This window comes from Hyposmocoma kahamanoa, unplaced genomic scaffold (genome assembly GCF_003589595.1).
Source record: "Hyposmocoma kahamanoa isolate Upper Pololo Valley unplaced genomic scaffold, ASM358959v1 63, whole genome shotgun sequence".
In the NCBI taxonomy this organism is placed as follows: Eukaryota; Metazoa; Arthropoda; class Insecta; order Lepidoptera; family Cosmopterigidae; genus Hyposmocoma; species Hyposmocoma kahamanoa.
Window position 1 is genome coordinate 16,064,491 of NW_020653851.1, and position 21,889 is coordinate 16,086,379.

The 21,889-nt window shown below is 36.6% G+C and overlaps 1 protein-coding gene across 1 annotated transcript in view; it reads left to right on the forward strand.

Annotated features, from left to right (window-relative positions):
* LOC113230309 (lachesin-like) overlaps nt 1–21,889 on the forward strand; it is a 166,435-nt gene that overhangs the window by 74,886 nt on the left and 69,660 nt on the right. The gene's annotated exons all lie outside the window — the stretch shown is intronic.

Sequence of the window (21,889 nt, forward strand, 5' to 3'; positions counted from 1 at the left end):
CGCGATTTAAATCCGGAAAAATAGTTTCATTTCCCATGACCAATTTATAATTTTTTTATTTATAAATGTATCTTTACTTATGTATGACAATGGCACATCAGACTACACATTTTTGTTCGAAAATCGCCTGCATTGCTACGGAACAAGATACGTCAATGTGTAGCTTGCTGTGCTGGCGTGTGTACAAGGAAATAAAGAACGACAGTGATCGAGGAAATTGCACGATTTAATTCCGCCTTTCCATCATCGGGTGACCAGACGTAGTCTGGTATTCCACCCCACATATACCAAGGATTTGCACGAAACTTTTCACTTCCACATTTGTATGGCGAACGGCTATGGAGTGTAATTCCCTGCCTGCAGAGTTGTTACCTGAACGGTATTACTTGGGCCTTTTCAACGCGAGAGTGAATAGGCATTATTTAGGTGTGCACGTTCCATCGTCGACTTCATCGTCACTTTCCATCTCATAAGATGGAGATCAAATGTACACTTATTTTTTTAATAAAAAAATACTAACTCGCATTTTATTTCTATTTCATGGTCGTACTCCAGATTAGTATCTCGATTGTGGACTCGAGATACTAATCTGCTTATAAAAACATCAACTACATTTGACACAAGTTATTTCAATTTTGCACGAGATTAGTGTGATGAATACCTTTTTATTTTCAAAATATCTTTTGTAACTAGTAGGTACAACTAATATGTGACAACCCTAGCGAGCAACGTATGCTTGATGCGCTGAACAAGATACTTAGAGTCGTATTCTAGAACTCTACTCAATGCTCAAGTCAGGATTTGAGCAGACTTGAGTATGATTTCAAGCACTGAAAATCATACTCAAGTCCTTGCCATTATTGTCGTATTTCCAGTGCTTGAAATCATACTCAAGTCTGCTCAAGTCCTGACTTGAGCATTGTGTAGAGTTCTGGAATACGTAACTTAAAGTTTTGGTTAAGTAAAGTCTTCGTACATTAGCCCAGCAGCTCTTCTGCTACTTGCTTTGGAACTATTTGTGGTCTGTTTTTGTAGCGCAATAACCTCGAAACCTCTCTGTCTTGGTTTGTCTGTGACCAGAATTAAGCCTTACAGAGCACAGGATGAAGTCTATGCAAACGGGCTGATCTGGGGTTTAGATCTGACTTAGATGGTCCCTGGGCGTGCACGCTCGCGCAGGTCATAGTGCCCGTCTCGTATACCCTAAGGGTCAGTAGAGAGGGTCACTTCAATCAAAACTAATGTAGAAAAATATGTGGCTGTGACCAGAATTAAATCTTAGCAGAGTTTGATTCTGCTTCATCCGTCAGTCTAACTAACATATTTGCCTAATTTCTATTTATTTATTGTAACATCAAAATATAGTAATTAAAATAATTAATTGCGTACAGTATGATCAGTCCTATATAGAAATGTCCTTAACTCCATGTTATTAAATTTATGACCAATGTGTCAATCACTCGAGCTACATTTAAATTACAAAACAGCAGCCAGATGCATTCGTAGTGAAGTTTGGATGCAGGTGGTAACATTGCAATGAAACTTCATCACGCTGATATCTGTTAGTACAATTGGCGACCTGTTTATACGACTACACCTTTAACTTCACATAATGAAGCGATTATAATGTAAAGTATCGTAAAGCAATGTTTGCAACGCAAAAAAACACTACAGCACATTGTGTTAAGAGTGTTTTATCAATTTAAAGATTGGTTTAAGACATTTTTATAATACCAAGTAACGGGACGAGCAAGTCGTGCGCCTGGTGGTAAGCGACACGCCTATCCATAACAGTCGCAGTGTTGTAAGTCACAATAAGTTCAGAGTTTTAAATCGCAAGGATCTTAGGGCACTGCTACTGCGCCCGTCACCCTGAAACGTCAGTTGACAAGTCCCATGCGCTTGCAATTAGACCAGTACCTTTACCGTTCCCAACCGGAACGCAGTAATTCTGAAATAGTTAAGGTGCCAGTACTTCCCTGGACGAACTTTTTCAGAAGGAGGTCTGCTACTATAGACGTACATAGTTCAAAGTGGACACAAAAATCACACTAACCTAAATTAAGTGTCAAGACGATTAATGAAAACCCCTTTAGCAAGTCGAAAACAGTTAATTATTGAACGCCAGCAGCCTCAAATAATTTTTGTCCACAATATTTCATAAAACGAACATCAAACTGAATAATATTATAACCGACCCCTGTTGTTTGCAAATAATAAGAGTAAAGAGTCGGTAAGTTAAAAAATTTTGGCGCAGAATTTGCATAAACCTCGTGGAAGACTTTTCCCACTTTTTTATTTTGGAGCTCATCATTTAGCGGACCCTAACTCGATTCGTTTGCTCGTAGTTAAGTTTAAAAGTTAATCTAAATCTTTTGGTAATTCGGTTCGTTTACTGGATAAAGTTAAAATTAAAAATAATGGTGAAACGTGACCTTGATAGCCATTATACCTGTTATCTCATAAGAACCAAAGTACAAAAGTACGTTTTTTTATCTTGTTTTCATTAGCAATTATACCAATAAAGCAGTAATGTGGTGCTTGTGATATTACACGCACATGGAACATGTTTTGAATTTGCTGGAAAATGAGACTTGTTTACTTTACGTCTCAGGATGACCGTGCTTATGTCCCCTCAGATCTTTGTGATCAAAGCTCTGAGTCGTACTGCAACTGTTACCGTCAAAGTCAAATAATCATTTATTCCATAGGTACAATTTTTACACTTGAAAACGTCATTTTTTAAGCTACTACTCGTTCACTAAGCTGACCTCCCTGAGAAGAACAAGCAAGGAACTATAGAGATTGCTCTTTTCAAATAAACTTAAATGCTATAGAATACATTTGGAATCATATTTGTGTGGAATCTAGACTCACGATGTCTTTCCATACATTTTTATCTAACACGTAGTCTACAATTTTGTAATATGTATGACTTTCCAATTAAAATACTGTTGATGTAAGTTTTAAACTTAGGAAGTGGTAATCTTAATATATGCTCCGGAATCTTATTGTAAAAACGTATACAGTTCCCCATTAAAGAATCGTTTACCTTCGTTAGTTCTAAGGTTAATATTATGGATATCTTCTTTCTTAACGACATTTTACGAGCATACAAAATATTTGAGTAAATGTACTGTGATGCCACAGTTATGATATCAGGCTCCGTGAACTTTTCTCTGAGAGAAATCCGAGAACCTAAACGATACACAGAACGGATATTGTTACTACTAGGCACACGACTTGCCCGTCCAATTTTCTTCTTCTGCAGCTTACCATGCAGTCACCCACTGCTGAGTGTAGGCCTCCTCATTTGCACACCATTTTCCACAATCTTGGGCAATTTGCATCCAGGTCTTTTTGATTATCTTGACTATATCGTCCGTCCATCTAGCTTTCCTTACCAGTCCTAGTCCTAGGTTTCTACTCCAACACTCTACTGCTCCACCGGTTATCGGTTCTGCGGCTTATGTAGCACGCCAAATGCCACTTTCTTTGCGTAATGATACGCTCAAATTGACATGGTGCATTCCATTTTTCTTTGGGCTACTTCAGCGTGACAGTCCTACTTTCGAACTTCGTATCTCGCTGTCCCCAAAATACTCAAAAGTGTCTCGCTTTGACGAAAGAGGACACACGTAACAATAAATTTAAAAGAATAGCGCAAAAGCGTAGCAACAAGTAAACTTTGTCACTCGCACCTTTTATTTAGTAGTATATGATGTGCATTGGCAGGAAAGAATCGGTGGCGTGATGTGCCGGTCTGCTTTTTTAAATTTTTTATCATTAAACACATTTAGGTCTGTTATAATTATTAATACAAAGATCGAACACTCAGAAAAAATTCCTTCGATCCGGCCGGATTCGAACCGACATCTTCTAGCATACCGTGCCAGACGCTATATCAACTCATCCTCGGAACAAACCAGCGGACTTCACGAATTTTTGTATGTGCTTGCCTTGATTTTCATAGATTTCTCATAGATGGCGCTACGACTAAAAAGTCGTTGAAAAACCAAAATACAAAGACACGAGGCAAGCACATACAAAAATTCGTGAAGTCCGCTGGTTCGTTCCGTGGCTGAGTTGATATAGCGTCTCCCACGGTATGCTAGAAGACGTCGGTTCGAATCCGGCCGGATCGAAGGAATTTTTTCTGAGTGTTCGATCTTTGTATTAATAATTATAACAAACTAGTGGAGTAATTTCACAAAAAAATAATTGAATAGCAATTCAATAAAAATTTAAAATACATTTAGGTCTTTTAAACATTTTTTAATCATTCAAAATTTCGTTGTGTTTTATTTTTAAAACAATAATAAATTTACAGGCGTCCCGCTTTGTGGGACAAAATAATGGTCACATTAGGCTACTTGCAACTTGCTCCTCCAGTCACTTCATATCATAAAAACGTATCTCATTTACAAACTGACTTATCAACAAAACTTAAAAAAGAAAACACAAAAATGTTTGCTAGAAACATTTCTATACCCAATACCTGCGACATACTAAAACATAGCAAAAAGAAGTTGCCTTTGTGAACTTAGAACTGAATCCCGGGAGGTTTATGTCTTTACGGATCAGGCGGCTTACTGGAGAGGGCCCGAGAACTCGTTCCCTCATAAATATTTACTTTATGAAATAACGCGCCCGAACTGAGCTTAGTCTAACATGCCTTGCCGTCTGTACGCAGGTGATAACTGCCAAACGAAAAAAAATAGGCACAGTATTTACTTTTATCTGGAGTGTCATATATAAGGCGCTTAGATGAAATATTTTCCCCAATTTTGCTTCACATTTTGCTCTTGAAATAGGACGACATGTGAGACAGGGCGACATGTTAAGGCATTTAGATGACCTTATATATTTTTAAGGTGAACTCATTATTCTGTCGATATATTTTGCTAAAAGTGCGCATGTATAGTTTTAAAAATGTATTATACGGTGTAACATACAATTGTACAAAGATAATAAAATGTAACGATTATGTTCACCTACCAAAGAAGGGGTACCAAAAATATACAAGACGTAGCGTAATTTTTTTTTATGATGCCAAGTAACTGGATGAATAACTCGTCCCACCAGGCGACAGATGATAAGCTACACGCCTATCGCAAAGCTATTGTAGTGCTACTTTTAGAGCTTTAATTTGCAAAGATCTGACGGGCACCCTGAGACATAAGTTGACAAATCCCAAGTGCCTCTAATTTCAGGTCGAAGCCGGAGGCAGTAATGCTCACATTACTGCTTGGCGGCCGAAATAGGTAAGGTGGCAGCACTTCCCTGGTTGAACTCTTTTATATAATATCGAAGATATATATAAATTTATGATAAAAAAATTGTAATAAAGTAAATAAAATAAAACTAACTTACGTAACTAAGTAACGAGACGAACAGTTAAAATTTTTTTTTTTTAATTTTAAGCTGTTTATTTCAGAAAAATAATATAAATTAAAACTAACTTAATGCTAAAGAGTAAGAATTTTTATATTTTAAAATTATGTCCTCTACGCATCGTCCCCTCCACAGCGACCTTTTTTTGAGTTGCAGTGCCACTCAGAGCTTTAAATCTCACAGATCAGAGAGGCACTGCCAGAAAGAAAGAGAAATATTCAATCACGTTGCATAGCGGATATTTCTGAAAAAATATGTATACATACGTAATGCCACCGAAAATTTCTAACAATACCACGTAATTCAATGACGTTTAATTGATGCCCAGGTTGGCAAGGTCTTTAGAATAAGTATAAATTATGTATCTGTGGAGAAATAAAATAAGCCTCTTGTATAATGATATATTTCTACATAATGATATATTTTTCACCTCACTAGCTCGGAAAGGTTCTCATTAGAAATCTGCGTGCAAAAGTGTTTGCAAAATGCGAACTTGACAATGGACTGTAGTGTCATAATCATCACTCATACTCATCGATCGCTCTTTAAAATATGTATCGTGTGACCAGCCTTTTTCAATGCAAGTGCTCGTTGGCGAAAATCGAAATTAATTGGCCGATCATTGAGCTGCTCGATGATACAATATTCATATGCCACCGCGCGAGTGATTCCGACTCGCCGATGTGCGAAATATGCAATATGTGACAGATACCATTGGACATCACCGTGCCCATTGGAAAACAGGGAGGTATCTAGAGAGTCTTATGGACCAGAAACGATTTACCTGCAACATCCATAACAATGTTCTTAAGAAAAGTGTAATGGTGGGACCATTGATTAATGAAAAGGATCGCATGTTCAATTACCATCGCTATTACAAGTTTTTGTTAGACAATACAAAAAGTATAGAAGCTCTTTACAATGACAAGAAAGGAAGCTTTTTACAATGACAAGAAAGATTATAAATTCATAGTGCGGTGTTGGTTACACAATCACAAAGTGTCACTATAAAAAAAATTCGTTCTAAGTTTTAATTGTGTCTACTGTTAGTCGATCTAAATAAATAAAGACAATAAAATAAATAGTACGCGCGCAAACAGATCGTGCTCAAATGGCGCTAGAGCTACGACGCTAAAGTTGGGAATTAATATGTTTTTGTGTTGGATTACAAATACCTAATATATTTAATGCTTCCACATTTATGTAGCAAACAGCTATGGAATGGAATTTCCTGCCTGCAAACTTTTCCCTGAATACAGATTATTTACGTGTGCTTACTACATCGCCGATCTCAATATCTTTTACCATCAGGTGAGATTGAGATTAAATGCGCATTTTTTTTATAAAAAAAACCGTTCCTTGTCCAATCCATACGTAAAATTTAGGCCATGTTTAAAAATATCAAGAGACGATTATGCCTGATTATTATCTCTGCTATAATGATTTTTTTTATAATGCTAAGTGACGAGACGAACAAATCGTTACAGTTCCACTCAAAGCTTTAAATCATAAAGATCTGAGGAGCACTGCCACTGCGCCCGATAACCTGAGACATAAATTGACAAGTCCCAAGTCCCTGTAATTTCACCAGCACCCTTACCCTTCGAAACGCAGTAATGTTCACGTTACTGCTTGGCGGCAGAAATAAGTAAGGACTCCGAAGGTCCTCAAAAATTATGCCTGAATTCGTCCTAGTCCATTACTGTTCATTGGTGACAACTATTGAAAAGTTACATCCAATTAGTAGAAATCGATGACGCGAGAGAACGCGTGTGAATATGACAATCGCTGGTGGTTTAAAATTATTGTCATGTTGCAGTATTGGTAAGTCTTTTGTATTTTTTCGTCAGTAACGCGGTTACTTTATTTCTATTGAAAATTGAATTGATTCATCAAATGGATTACAAAATATTTCGTGATCAGTATCAAACCTTCTTCTGAGTATTATCTATCACAGATAGTCGTCTAGATTATGTCGGAGTGTTCTAAGTTTTGGCATAATCCAATTGGTGTCTTACAATAAGAATTACGCAACAGTAATTCGATAAAATTAAGTTCCGTAAAGTTACTGGCAGGTTATAAGAAATTAGGGCTTATACATACCTAATGATTACCAAAAGAGACTTGAAATTATGTACGTAGGAAGTCGAAATATTGCCTCCGAAAGAGTAAATTTAATTTTCGCAACCACATCAGCCCATAAACAGTGATTGTACGCCTAACAGTGAGCGAATTCTGCAAATCGTTATGTACGTTATGAAATGGAAAACTCTTGGAATAACGTCTTCCATCATTACAAGATGGTGTCTATATGGAGTTCCTAGGTTTTCGCGATTTTACACATCAGAAATAAAACATATTTTTTCGTATCTAAATCGCGTATATTTATTTTTCCAAGAAACGAATTTTCGCGTTTTTTTCAAGTCCCATGAGCCAGCCGTGATCATGAGACATGCAAAGGGCCAAAACGTCTTAAAGGATAGAAGTTTTGCCTCTTGTTTGTATGGAAAATTTTAATTTCTTGGAACACGATAGTTTTTGAATCTATCTTATAACCTTATTGTATTTGCAAACATCTCTTTATCGAAATAAATGTGGAACAATTATAGGACTTTTAATAAATAACAAATGAGTTACAAAACCACGCAATAATTTTGTGTTTCTCTTATATTATTTTATTTACAAAGGCTATGAATAATAGGCAATTTACAATTAACTGCGGTGTCCTTGCTTTTAAAAGGTCACTTCCTGCATTCTTGTAAGGTGAATTATGTAAGCTTATTGTCATTTTTTTCTATTTTACTTTTGAATGTTGAGCAGAGTTAGAATTGGGCTTAGATATGTTATTGTATTAAATTTTAATTGTTTTTTAATGTTTGTGTTTGACGTCTGTTATTATGCCGTAAATAAAAAATTGTATAGGGTAATGAAATCTATTGTATATAGCTTTTATTGATAAACACAATTTAAAATCCAATTGCTCTTTTCATTTAATGTTTTTTCAGTACAATATCAATTGAATTTAAGTCTTTCATTCAGTAATAAATAATAGAAATAAAAATGCTTTCATCTATACGTTTCGCCCATTAGGCATTTCCACAATCCACTTTTTCAAACAATAGGTTAATTCTGCGAAACATTGCGGTTCTTTTTAATGTGAAACCCTTAATTCTTTAAGATTAAGTTTTACGTAACTTTCAGCATATGTTACATTTTCCTAGATTTTTTTATTACTCACGTTTGACGTCATTTAAGATTGGCACACACATTTGCAGGTGCGCATGATTAAACATATACACGCAATCTTAAAGCAAGGTATTTTTCTACACTCCTGTAGAAAAATACCGGGTTCTGATAGAGTTAGAAATTTTGCAACACATGAGTGCAAGCGAGAAAGGTAGACAGTTGCGACTCGGCCGTAGTTAATGAATCCAAATTGAAAGACGATTCTGTGAAAGTAAAATGTTTCAATAGAAATATTTAGGGTCAGGTGGGATAAGAGGAACACCGGGGGAATGGCACTTGAAGCCTTAACTCATAATCTAAAGAGTTTAGCACAATAGTCTCTCAGTCGATAAAACAGACAAACAAATTAGTTTAACGATTTCAAAGAGATGTCGGTACGATGTTCGAAATCCAAAAGGCGGAAAAAACAAATTGGAAAACAAATTTTAACAAATTGGAAAGTTGTGATACCTTGAAAACACGAGACATATATTGCCTTTATAAGAAATACGATTGTTATTACTACCTTACCTGACTATAATGTTTATTATATTTATTATACATGTTTATTTTGAAATTAGCAATGTGCTCGTTATTCCTTATAATTTCCTTTGTTATTTAGTGAGTGGTAGTGCATAAATCTTGTGTAAATGTTGACATTACTCTCTGGATAGTAGTTTGGTTGGATGAATAGTTTAGCGTAACTAAACTATTCATCCCATATAATTACTCTTTTTTTTAAATTCGCCTACTAAGTCTCACTGTTAGGCAAAGGCCTCTGCTCTTAAATTCCACAGATCCTGTTTGACGCAGTGTTAGGCCAGTTCTTTATATGTGCGTCTAAGTCATCTCGCTATCTCCTTCTTGGCCTGCCTCGTCGTCGCTGGCCGTTCTCCGGCACCCACCAAGTGGCTGTGTGACCCCCTCTCTGAGGGTGCATGCGACAGACGTGTCCAGCCCAGTCCCATTACAGCCTTTCCCCAACATCGATTCTGCGTGTCTTCAAGCGCAGAGTAGTGTTCCGGATTCTATCCATCCTATTTACACCTAATATGCTGTGTTCCATCGCTCTTTGGCAAATTTTGATCTTGGACTTTTGACTTTTGATAATTAATCAATAAAGGAAAAATGTCTAGACATTTGTCCGGTAGTGACGAATTATAGAGAGTTTTGAGGGGAAGATAGAAGAAAAAAGAAAGACCAAGAATGGCGCACAGTGAACAAATAAAGAAGAACGTCAAAGTGAGCAGCAATAATGAGGTCAAGTAGCTGGCTATGAGTCGTGAGGAGTGGAGGAGCCTACACCGACTAGAGCCTAGGTCTTCAAGAAGATGTAGATGGTAATATAATTAATCAATTGCCTATTAATAAACCTTATTCCTAAACTTAGGAGTGGGTAATGAATGAATTGTGTCGTGATAGGCAGCATTTCCATTAACTTTGATTTGGAATCAATTAATCCTCCTAAAACGGTACCAGCTGCGGATCAGATCTTCCACAGGAACGTCATCAATGCTACAGTGCTAATTGGCTTTGCTAATACTGTACACCACTATAATACCACTTATACCGTTAGATTATCCATAATAAGAATATGGTTTATGATTACAATTAACAAATCCCAGGGCAATCGTTAAATGTAGCAGAAATAGACTTAAAAATTCTTTTTTTTTTTTTTGATAACTTTATATGTATAGCATTTAACCGCCATATATATTACGTGTAATGTGTCAGATAACCACACTAATTGCATGATTGCAAACAAGGGAATACCATCCAAAACCAATTTAGTAAAGTTTGTTTTCATTACAGCAATCGAACCGGGACTTCCTCATTCGACGCTCACGTATTATATAAAAAAGAACGTTACAATTTAACGTAGATGAAGTTGCGGGCAGCAAATAAATGACCATTGAATTTCACGAGCCCTTTTAAGTAACCGAATATTTTTTTGTCGGTTTCGATTACGAACTAAAACAACATAAGAATGAATATATACAACACAAACATTTTCAAGAATTCGAATATCTGTCTCCTCTCAAGGGACTACTCAATATGTCAATATTACAAATGTAATACAAGTCAATAAATAACTTGATAGGTTGAAAACCGATCTTGTTAAGTTTTCTAAGAATCTGTAGTATTTCTAAGTCGCTTCTTATATTTCCACGTTGATTAGTATCACCAACTATCTTATAGACAACCTTATAACACGGTTAACCTTTCCAGGAAATTTTCAAGTTTTGTGCAACTCGACTTTGCAAATAATTACGGCAATTATCGAGCATGGCAAACAAGAGGCAGAAGCATAAAATATCATTTAATTTTACGATGATCTTTCGACACTAATTAAAACTTGTGACGGAAGGAAGGTACAACCTGAATTGGGCTGTCTTGCTTTAATTGCACGTCCTTGGTGCCGTTTACATTTATTACTGCAAAAACTTTTCGATGCTTGACATTTTTAAGATGAAAGAACATTTTAATTAAGCTAATCATACTAAAATTTGTACAAAAATGTTAATATTTTACCCTTCCATAATTTAAAGGGCCATCATGAACAAATTTTGGTTAAGTGCTCGCAAATAAGACGCCTTGAAGTAAGCCTTTAAAAAGGCGATCTTCACTCGCGAAAACGAGGGAGATATCTGCAAACAAACGGGCGCAGAAGGTTTAATCTCTATGAGGTACAAATCGCTCGTTATGTAAATTGAATCTCTTGCAAATTTGAATTGCCTTCATAAGCCCATTCCCTCTGAATATAAACAATAGGATTCTCTTTCGACATTTTAAAATATCTATATTCAAGAGGAAAATTTATCGAAATAATAGCCACTTTGATGCAAATTTCTCAGTCTTATAATTCAAAAAAGTTTTGCTTGTTCATTGTGCAGGTAGACTAATTAGATGAATACTAAAAAGTTGTTGATTAAGTCATTGATTCATTGGCTTCGATCGGGCTTCAAAAGTAAATCAATAAAAAACACAATGCCAGCTGCGCGGGGCTAAACTAATGTAGATATATTAGTGGGAGACAGCAATAAAAAGGCACAAAATATTGGGTCGAGAGTTGAGCTTCACAATGACGAAGCAGACACGGAGTCAAGTGCAGAAAATTATGTCCATTCATCCGGCAGCGGGCCTCGGATTAAGCGAAACGGGGACGCACCTTCAGTGCTGACTTGTACTCCACTGACGACAACTTTAAGCATTTCGTTTTGAACAGCTCAAGTCTTAAACACGTCCTAATTAAAACGTTTGTTGCTGAAAACTCTGAATTGGAGCGCCTCTCCGAACATTCATATCAGAGTACGTCAGATTCATGGTACAGCGGAATGAATTCGTATTATGATAATATGAAACGAGCTCGTCTAAAAGTGAGGCCTCTTCGTACTTGTTCTTTATCTAAAGTAATTTGTATCACTTAGAAACCTTTATATCTGTCGTACAACTAAATTTTAGGAATTATTTGTTAGCTGTCAAATGGTCTGCTCGTTGGTGGGATGTTATTCTCTAAATAGCTGTCTACAATCTTTATTTAACAGGTGAAATAATGGACTAAAGTGTACTTACAATTTGTGACCGCCATACCTCGAGTTTGTACGAAAAAGAATAACTTTTTATTAAAAAAAATATTCCGACCTTAAAAGTTTGTAGAGTTACATCTATTTGCCAAGTTTTGTTGATATCGGTTAACGGAAGGTGGATGAAATCCAATAAACTGGATAAATCCCCTAATTTTCCACCCTTAAAGGTGAAATATTTTCTTCGAACTTGAATGGGACCACTACTGAGGTCCTTTCCAACAATAAACAATAAAAGTATCATCGAAATTATTGAAATGATGATTACCACCTTCTTTTTTAAAGTTGGTTAAAAATAATTGTCATGTTTCTTGATTTGATTAGGACGATGCAAACACATAAAATGCGTGCGTAATGTCTAAACAGTCGTATATTTTACACCAATTAGCTTCCATTCCAAGACTTTTTTCAATGAACAAAGCAATTTTCAGGATGATTGACTTTTTTATCTAAGCAAGAAAATAAAAGATACTGTCAAAACTTTTTTAAAAGTTAATTCGCATTCCGAAATTGGATATTTCGGAAAAGAGTTCCAAATGCCCGAGAAGAAGAGTCGGCATAACGTCCTCTGGCACTAATTAAAACTTTTAGAACGGCGAGAAAAGGGTTGAGAAATATGGCGTTTGTCGGATAGTAATGACGCCGTGGTCTTGTTTAATTCCAACAATTTTTCTTAGAGAGTATTCGAATTAGAATATGCATTAAACGGTTACGGTTCCGATTACAAGTTAAGAAACTTTCTGGACTGCAAACTGCATTAATATTTTGTCTTGTATTGTGTACAGTTTTACTTTTCTGTTGTGCCATTGCACCATCTACACTCGTATGATCGTAGAACTGTTATATACTATTATTACTTCGTAAAAATTACATTCGAATGATTATGTAACTGCCTCCGTGGCCGAACGGTTACCATGCCGGACTGCCACGCAGAGGTCCCAGGTTCGATTCCCGGGCCGGGAGAAATATTTGTATGACCTACATTTATTTCTCTCGTGAGTTTGGGTGTAATTTGTGGTTGTCTATGTGTGTGTCCATGGCACCCGCGACACAGGGTTTCCCTAGTGCGGGGCTATGTTGAGTGTGTGCGTTATTATTATTATTATTATTTATTCGTTTTCCCTACAGCTGACAACACACCAAAAAGACAGCTCGTCAATGCATTTTCAATTATACCACACAAACAACTTAACATCGAATTAGTACCTATATTATACATCTAGGAAAGTCGCTTTGTTTTTTCTAACCTCAAAAAGGAAGTAGCGTATTAATTAATTCCCTCATCAATCATTGCCTTTCTCCTTGAAGGCGAGCTAGCCGTCATTCACATTGTTACAAGTCGACTGAAGCCAGCAAAAATAAAAGTTACTGTATTTCTCTCTTACCGAATCTATCTTGAGTTATTGCGGCTACAAAAAGTATTGATTGATAAAGCTGCGTCAAGCGGCTCGGAAGTTATGGACGATAGCCACTGAGATAAAGGACCAACGTAACGGTGGACAGGAGATAGCCGGGAGTAGGCGGCTTTTCATGCAAAAACTTTTTATAAAACGCAAGGTAAGGGACCGATCGTTTCGACGATAATCGAAAGAAAAGTTATCAAAGGCACACGAAGTTGATACAACTCATTTTGTAATAGAAATTTCATAATTTTTTTAAATAATGAAATAAGTGCGCATTTGATTTGATTAACTGCCTCTGTGGCCGATCTGTTACCATGCCGGACTACCACGCTGAGGTCCCAGGTTTGATTCCTGAGCCGGGAGAAATATTTGTATGGCCTACATTTATTTTCCTTCCGCGTTTTCCTAGGGCTGTAAATCTTCTCAGACATACCGATTTCCAACACGATGGTTTCCATAAAACTTATTTTATCTTAAAAACCGTTACCGTGGTCTCCTCAACGACAACTGAAACTCATAATATGGAAGTCCAAAAACAAGGTAGCTTTTTTCATAAAAAATAAGTGCGCATATCACCTCCGTCTCATATGATGGAAAGTGACGATGAGGTCCACGACGTAGCATGCACACCTAAATAATGCCTATTCACTCTTGAAAAGGTCCAAGTTATAGCGTTCAGGGAATAAGTCCGCAGGTAGAGAATTCCACTATCTAGCTAATCCTGGGAATATCCACAAGGGAATTCCAGCCCACGTCTAGTCCCCCGATGTGCTGCTGTACACTGTTAATGAGTTCCTCTCACTGATCTGACATTTCCATCATCAGATCAGTTGCAGGGGGTCTACGTTATCCGTCCGACATCCGTCCGAAATAATTACTGTTAAAGAGGTAATACTCGACCAAATCAAAAAACAATGTCAAGCAGAATAGACATTTATTGCAACGCCACAACACAGACACATAAAAATGATAACACAAAGAAACAAAATTAAAGAAATAATAATAAATAAACAAAATAAAAAATACAATAAAAAAACAACGTTAAATAAGACAAATCTGACTAAAAACAAATTATGACGACTACAAATTTTGTTACTACAAATTTACTGTAATTTGTGCGGTTGTGACGTACGCAAAAGGACTTCATTCAGCATAAGCCACAGCCATAATTGGTTGTGGCGCTGGTTTTCAATGAGCTAGTATGAAGTTTCATTTCGGATCATGCGTTTTTTTTTCGGTCGAGTATTACTTATTTAATGGTTTTGGAAGGATGTCGGACAGAGAGCGTGAGTAGACCCCCAGGTGACCATAATATTTAACTTTCATTGGGTTTACATCTATGTTTTATTGAAATCGATTAGCGGATAGTGAGTGACATTCAATTAACTGGATTCACCGCCTAATTACCCATACATATTCACACTTTAAAGGTGGAATATCTTCACCAAATTTGAATGGAACCCCTACTCAGGTAGTCTGGAAAATTCGGCTCACAAATAATCATGTCGGAATAATTACGTAACATACACACAAAAAAGTATAGACGAATTGAGAACTTCCTCCATTTTTAAAGACATTTGAAAAATAAGAAATCAACATGAAGTACACATTATTGTTAATATGTAACAAAATAGGATAATTAAAAAAGTATAATTAAGCACAATATGTTGTCAAAATACAACGATATCACACAAAAGCAATATCACAATTTCTTGTACACTGCCGTGGAAAGCCTGCTGTGGTAGCCTAATGGTTTGACTTAGCGCCTCTGGAGCAGAGGCCGTGAGTTCGATTCCGGGCTCGCACCTTTGAGTTTCTCCGAATTTATGTGCGAAATTTAATTTGAAATTTACCATGAGCTTTTCAGTGAACGAAAATATCGTGATGAAACCTATGCGTCAAAGACGGCCTAAACCATCGCCTGTAAGGGGACTCATGCCCAGCAACCCATATCTTTCTACATTAGTTTTGATTATAGTGACCCCTACCTACCCTGAGGTGAGGGCATACAAGAAGGGCACTATGAACCATAGGAACGTTCAGGTTCTGACTCCAGATCAGCCAGTGTGCAGGGTTGTCACAGACCTCTGTCACTTGACTTCATCCGGTTCTTCGAGAGGCTAGTTAGTGCCTTGCGTGTGCCGCCCCGGGTACACGTACAGCACCCTCCCAATTTTCTAGATAGGTACGGGAGCTGTAGGCACGCTCACTTCCCGTTGTGTATTGCACAATTAGCGGTTGCCACCGCTAAGCCGTCGACTCTGAGTCCACTATCAAATCTCCTCATTGGTGGCGGAGCTGTAAGGCACGCTCACTTCCCGACGCCGAAAAACGACGTCTCTCCAGTTCCCAATAACCTAAGCGGATGGAGGGACCGGAGTATACATATATAGCTTATCCTCAACTAGCTCTCCGGGCTAGTGCCGGAGATGCCAGTCGCAGTGTCCTGCGACAATGTCCGGACATAGCTTCCTACTTAAAGGGCAACTCACGTGTCCCGTGCGTCTCCTCGCATACAGGCCCTCAACTAGACCGCTACTAAGACGCGCTAGTTCTCACGAGACAGACGCCCCGGTCACATGCAACCGGAGTAGACAAATATGTCCGTCTCTGCAGCTAACCACAAACCCCAGCGAGTCCATACCCAAGTCCGGGTCCGCCAGAGACGCCAAGGCGCAAAGCCGTATCACTGGCGGAGGACTTGGCCCGGACGCCCGCTGTACCCTAGTCTTGCCGTCGAGCTCGTAGTCTCTCCGGAAAACCCTATCTCTCGGGCCAGCAGATAGGGTCACCCATTCAGCAGTTCAGCAGTGGGACGAAAAAATGGGTTGATGATGACTTCTACACCGTAAAATTTATTATCTAATAAAAGGGTTTCCAGTAGGTTCGTGGAATCTGGGACTTTATTATTACTGGTTACTCGTTGCGAGCTCGATACTGTGGGTAAAGTATTTTAGTTTTCTCACATTTCACAACGCTCAGCCTCCTCTTACATTGCTCGTAACTAAGTTTTTAAGTTTTAACTCACGTGAAGGAGACGAATGTACGTAACTTAGGAATTAGATTTATCTTAGGTCAAAATTAACGTACAAAATTAGTTGCAAAATGTTATGTACGATTATACAGAAAATCTCCTCTCAACCCTCTTTTGAAAATAATAACGACAGTACAAAGCATTTACTTTCTTTTTCTTTTTGCTTTTATTTTTTATATTGATATTTTTTAATTTCAAAGTCGCATCACGTTTTGTGTGTATTAACTTTGACTTTGTTCTTTTTATAATAACTGTTTACACAGTCTGAACCACATTTTGTTTGACATTGTGCATCGATCAACTCTAACCCCTGGGACACAGGTTACCACCTAGTTTAGGGGTGGAAGTATCGCCTCCACCTTAGACACTGTTGTACAAAACCTATTTAGTTGTAATCCATGTCATGTAATATGTTTCTGTTTTTTATGTACAATAAATTAATTATTATTATATTATTAATACAAAAATCGAACACAATCTGATCTATGCCAAACTGGCCCTAGTTTAGCACACAAACACAATTTCGATCCCTGACAAGGTTGAAGACTTTTTTCTGTATTAATCACTAAGATAAGATAGATATGATAAATTTATGTCAGTATAACTTAATCTAATACAATACAAGTAAAAAAATGTAATTAAAGCTATGATAATATTAAAATAAACAATAAGAAAAGGAACCATCATTATACGATCCTCGTAATAAAGCTTTTTAATCTTAGTACCTAATAGTGTCGTAGCGATGCCTAAGCTAACTAAAGAGTACCAAAAAAAAGTACTAAAGAGTAATAAAGAGTATTTCAAACGTCTCCTTAGTTCATTTTTTTGTTTATATTACAGCTTAAAAACAGAATTTCTGTATTAATTTAACAATAAAACAATTAGTTATTAGTAGCTATATAATACAAATTAATGCTTCTATAAATACGTATAATTATGAAATAACTTCTATAACAAACTATGCAATGCAGTATAACTACAACGAGTAATTTTACAAAAAATAAATTAATTTTATGGTAGTAAAACATCATAACATTCAATAAAAATCATATTCGAACCAAAGACTTTTCAGTTTGGAAGCAACCATTCTGCCACTGGACTGGACCACCGCTGTTAAATACCTATTTACGTATAATAAAATTGTGTAAGGTTTCAAAAATAATAAGAATAATAATAATATCTTTATCTACACACATATCATAAACCCTTTATGATGTGTTCAAAAACTGTAAATTACGACCAGCATAAAGATAAACTGTTTTGTTACAAGTTCTTACTAATATCATATTCGATTTTATTATTACATTCAAATTTCGAACTCTCGACTGCAAACAATTTTGACAAATCTCACACGTTACTTAAAATTGAAAGATATGATGGTTGGAACCGACTCTAGTTTGTCTATGAATTAAAAAACAACTACTGTTGCGTGACATGCGTGAAAAATATGTTTTTTGCATTATTTTACTAATAATTACTGCTAATATCTCCGATCAATGCCGCAATGTCGGTCGTAACATGCGGTTCCTGAACACAGCATAGAGAGCTTATAATATGTGTATAGATAAATCAGTGTATGTAACTATACATAATTAGGCATTAAAACACTCGTGTGATGTTTTTATAAAACCACGCTCGTATTTTAATGCCTTTCATTATGTGACAGTCACATAAACTATTATTATTCAATAAACAAAATACTGTAATCGCACATAAAATTAAGTAAGTAATAGTTATACAAGTTACCGAACTTTGATTATCCAAAGTAAATACAAGCCTGTATCCTGAATATCAGTGTTCAACCACATTATTTGAGGTATTTGGGTTGAGTTGAAAATTAGCAAATATTTTTGAGCGTTGATACTGAACAGGAGCCAGGAAAGAAAAACAACAATGCATGAAACACAATTTTCGAAACAAAATATAATAAAGATTCTACTAAAACTTGCTCGACCCGTATAAGCAACATATAAAATCTCTTCAAAGATTAGGCTGTCGGTCGGTTCGTCTGATAGCAGCGGAGCGAAGCGTTCCCTATTTGGACGCAATCTTTTCGCATCCGGTCGAGGCGCTGTGGACGCAATTAGGCGCCGGATGTACGCTAATGACCTATACAGGCGTAAACACTTCGTCTACATCTGCTAACAGTCACCTGGAAGCCAGAAACAATTTGTCCATGTTTTGAGAATTTCGCAGAATTCAACATGAGACGAACAAGTCGTGCACCTAACAGTAAGCGACACGCGTGTCCAAAACAGTTGCAGTGCCATTCAGAACTTTATTTCACAAAGATCTGAGGGGCACTGCCACTATGACATAAGTTGATAAGTCTCATGTGCCTGTAATTTCATCAGCACCCTTACTTATCCTTTAAAACCAGAATGCTCACATTACTGCTTGGTGGCAGAAATGTGTAAGGTGGCAATACTTCCCTGAGTGACTTCTTCCACAAGGAGCTCTATTGCAACAAGATTTTATTTATTTATTTATTTGTTTATTCTTAGGAAGGTTTACAGCATTCTTTAATATTAATTTATAAACTAAATGTAAACTTATAAGCCTATTACAAACCTCCACATATGAAAATCTATATACAAAACATATGTTAACACTAATTGCTAATCCTACATACGCATACGCATATACACTTTAGTTTAAGTCCAATAATAATATTAACGACGTAAATATATACATATCCAACTATACTATTTAATACATACATATATTCAACATAATAAGATTTATATACCTAATAATAATTTGAGCATACCCACCATATCTAAAATTTTTACTAGTTATTGCCTTTTAAAATAATTCAAACCCACAGTTCTCTTTATAGATGTAGTGCTAGACGCAAATAAATCAAAGTCATTATCGGTGCTATACTTGTTAAAGGTTTTACAGCTACGTACCATGAATGTATTTTGCCTGTAATTTGTGCGGACATTTGGTAAGTGAAGCAGAGGGCGCTGCCGCAAAGCCAGTGCGTTAGCACGAAGACCAATCATGGACAGCAATTCTGGACAGTCAATTTTACCATTTGCCAGTTTAGATAAGAGACAGATGTCATTTATTTCCCGGCGCATTAACAGTGGCAAGAAGTGGTATCGCTTACATCGATGCTCATAACTCAGCGACTTTTGTTTGGCCCTGAAGTCAAGAAAACGCAGAAATCGTTTCTATATCGACTCTATCCTATCAATATAAATACCATATTGCGGATTACACACTTGGGACGCGTACTCGAGATGACTTCGCAAGAAGGTGCAATATAGTACTTTAATTGCCTTCAAAGATTTTAAATCACTGGACATTCGCATCACGAACCCAAGGGCCCTAGAGGCCTTACTAGCAATATAATTGACATGATCCTCGAAAATTAGCTTGCTATCATGTATGACACCCAAATCTCTTATTTTATTATTAGATACTGGTTATTACTACAACATTTTGAATTAAGTTCTACTACGTGAAAAACCGCTTCATTTTCGTACACTTTTTGTGATTTGTGTTGGCAGAAATCGCGCACCACAACGTTTACTTATGTAAATCGTGACATTAATCAAAAAGTTCAATTGAGACCTTTCGCTCCAAAACACAAGGAACTTCGCTAAGTTTATTCAAACCAAACAGAATGTGTTCGTGTGAAATCTCATTTACGAAAATCCGCCGAAAAGTTGGCAGCGCGGCGAAAGCTGGCAACACTGCGTAAACAAGGAGGTTAGAATGCATCACCTTCCCCTAATAAACTCCCAGAGACTCAACTCTGGGCTCACCCTCCGCTCTTCTTTTATTTCAATTTCTCTCAGGTTATGCGCAAACTTTGAGTATTATTAGCATATTTTTCTGTGAAGAGAGGAACAAAACCTGTCAACATACTAAATTCTTGTATTATAGAGCTTAATACCTACGTACGTAAATTCTAGGGTCAGCGGATTAAAGCACATAAGTGAAAATCCAATATCATTAATTTAAATCAATAAATCACGTAAGTCAAATTCATTTGTTACTTCATAAATTTGTAACTTAATTCTAGAGGGGTCCTTTTCAAATTTATCACACTTTTCACATCTTCTAACATTATAAACAACACAAAAAATATATAATTATATATTAACAGATGACGCACTTGTGTGATTTAGTCCGCCGATTCTAGAATTATTATACACACATTATCTACCTACAATGACAATACTATTTATACACTTTACAAACATAACAGATTACAGAAAAACACGTTCCATAGGGCTGTAAGATTATTTTTGTACTATTTAGAGGTTTAAAAAGAAAATCTAATCAAACCGTATACAACAGGAAAGATAAAAAACGTGTGCCTGATACAATTGTCAAGATAAATATTACGACGAAAGTGCGATTCTTCGTCACGCGATCTCTAATGGCGTAATAAAGTTAGGAAAAAGAAAAGTTTGTAGCGCGGCGGTAGCAGGGCACTCTTTTGCGTATTAACGTCGCCAAGACTACAAGAGCTCTCAAGTTAGGGATCCAATTTCGTATAAATGGTATTAACAACGATGGTGAGCTAGAGATCATCTGGCAGTGGTCGTGTTGTGAAATCTGTTTGTGCTAAAGTCGTCACGTGCACCCGCTGATGAGCCGTAGACGTGATATCACTCACTTGTACGTGATCCCCACTTTATTCGAGATCTTGCGCCTAAAGTTTAATGCGCTCAAAAATAAAAGACTATATCCATCGAATTCGTATTATCCTATTTCTTTTCGTTCCATTCGTAAAGAGCTTCTGGAGTTTGTTCAATTATAATTCGGTTGGTAATTAAGAAAATGAGAAATGAGGAAAGTTCTGTCTGGCGGCATCGGGTTGTGGCGAATTTTTTTAATGAAGTCCGTAAACGTCTGCCTTTTTGACATGATAAATTAATTCAAGTCTTTAATACCGACACATAAATTTGATTTTGCGAAGGACACTTCTTATAAAAGTAATGCGCCTGTTATCTTCTTCATTTTCTAAAAATTAATTAATGACTTCGAGAGATCTTCAATTTGGAATATTAAAACAATTATTTACGTGCTCTCCTAAGTGGCAACGATTAGGAAGTCTAGCACTCTTAGGGTCGTATTCCAGAACTCTACTCAATGCTCAAGTCAGGATTTGAGCAGACTTGAGTATGATTTCAAGCACTGGAAATACGACCCTAATAACAAGGACTTGAGTATGATTTTCAGTGCTCACTGCAATACTCAAGTCCTGACTTGAGTATTGAGTAGAGTTC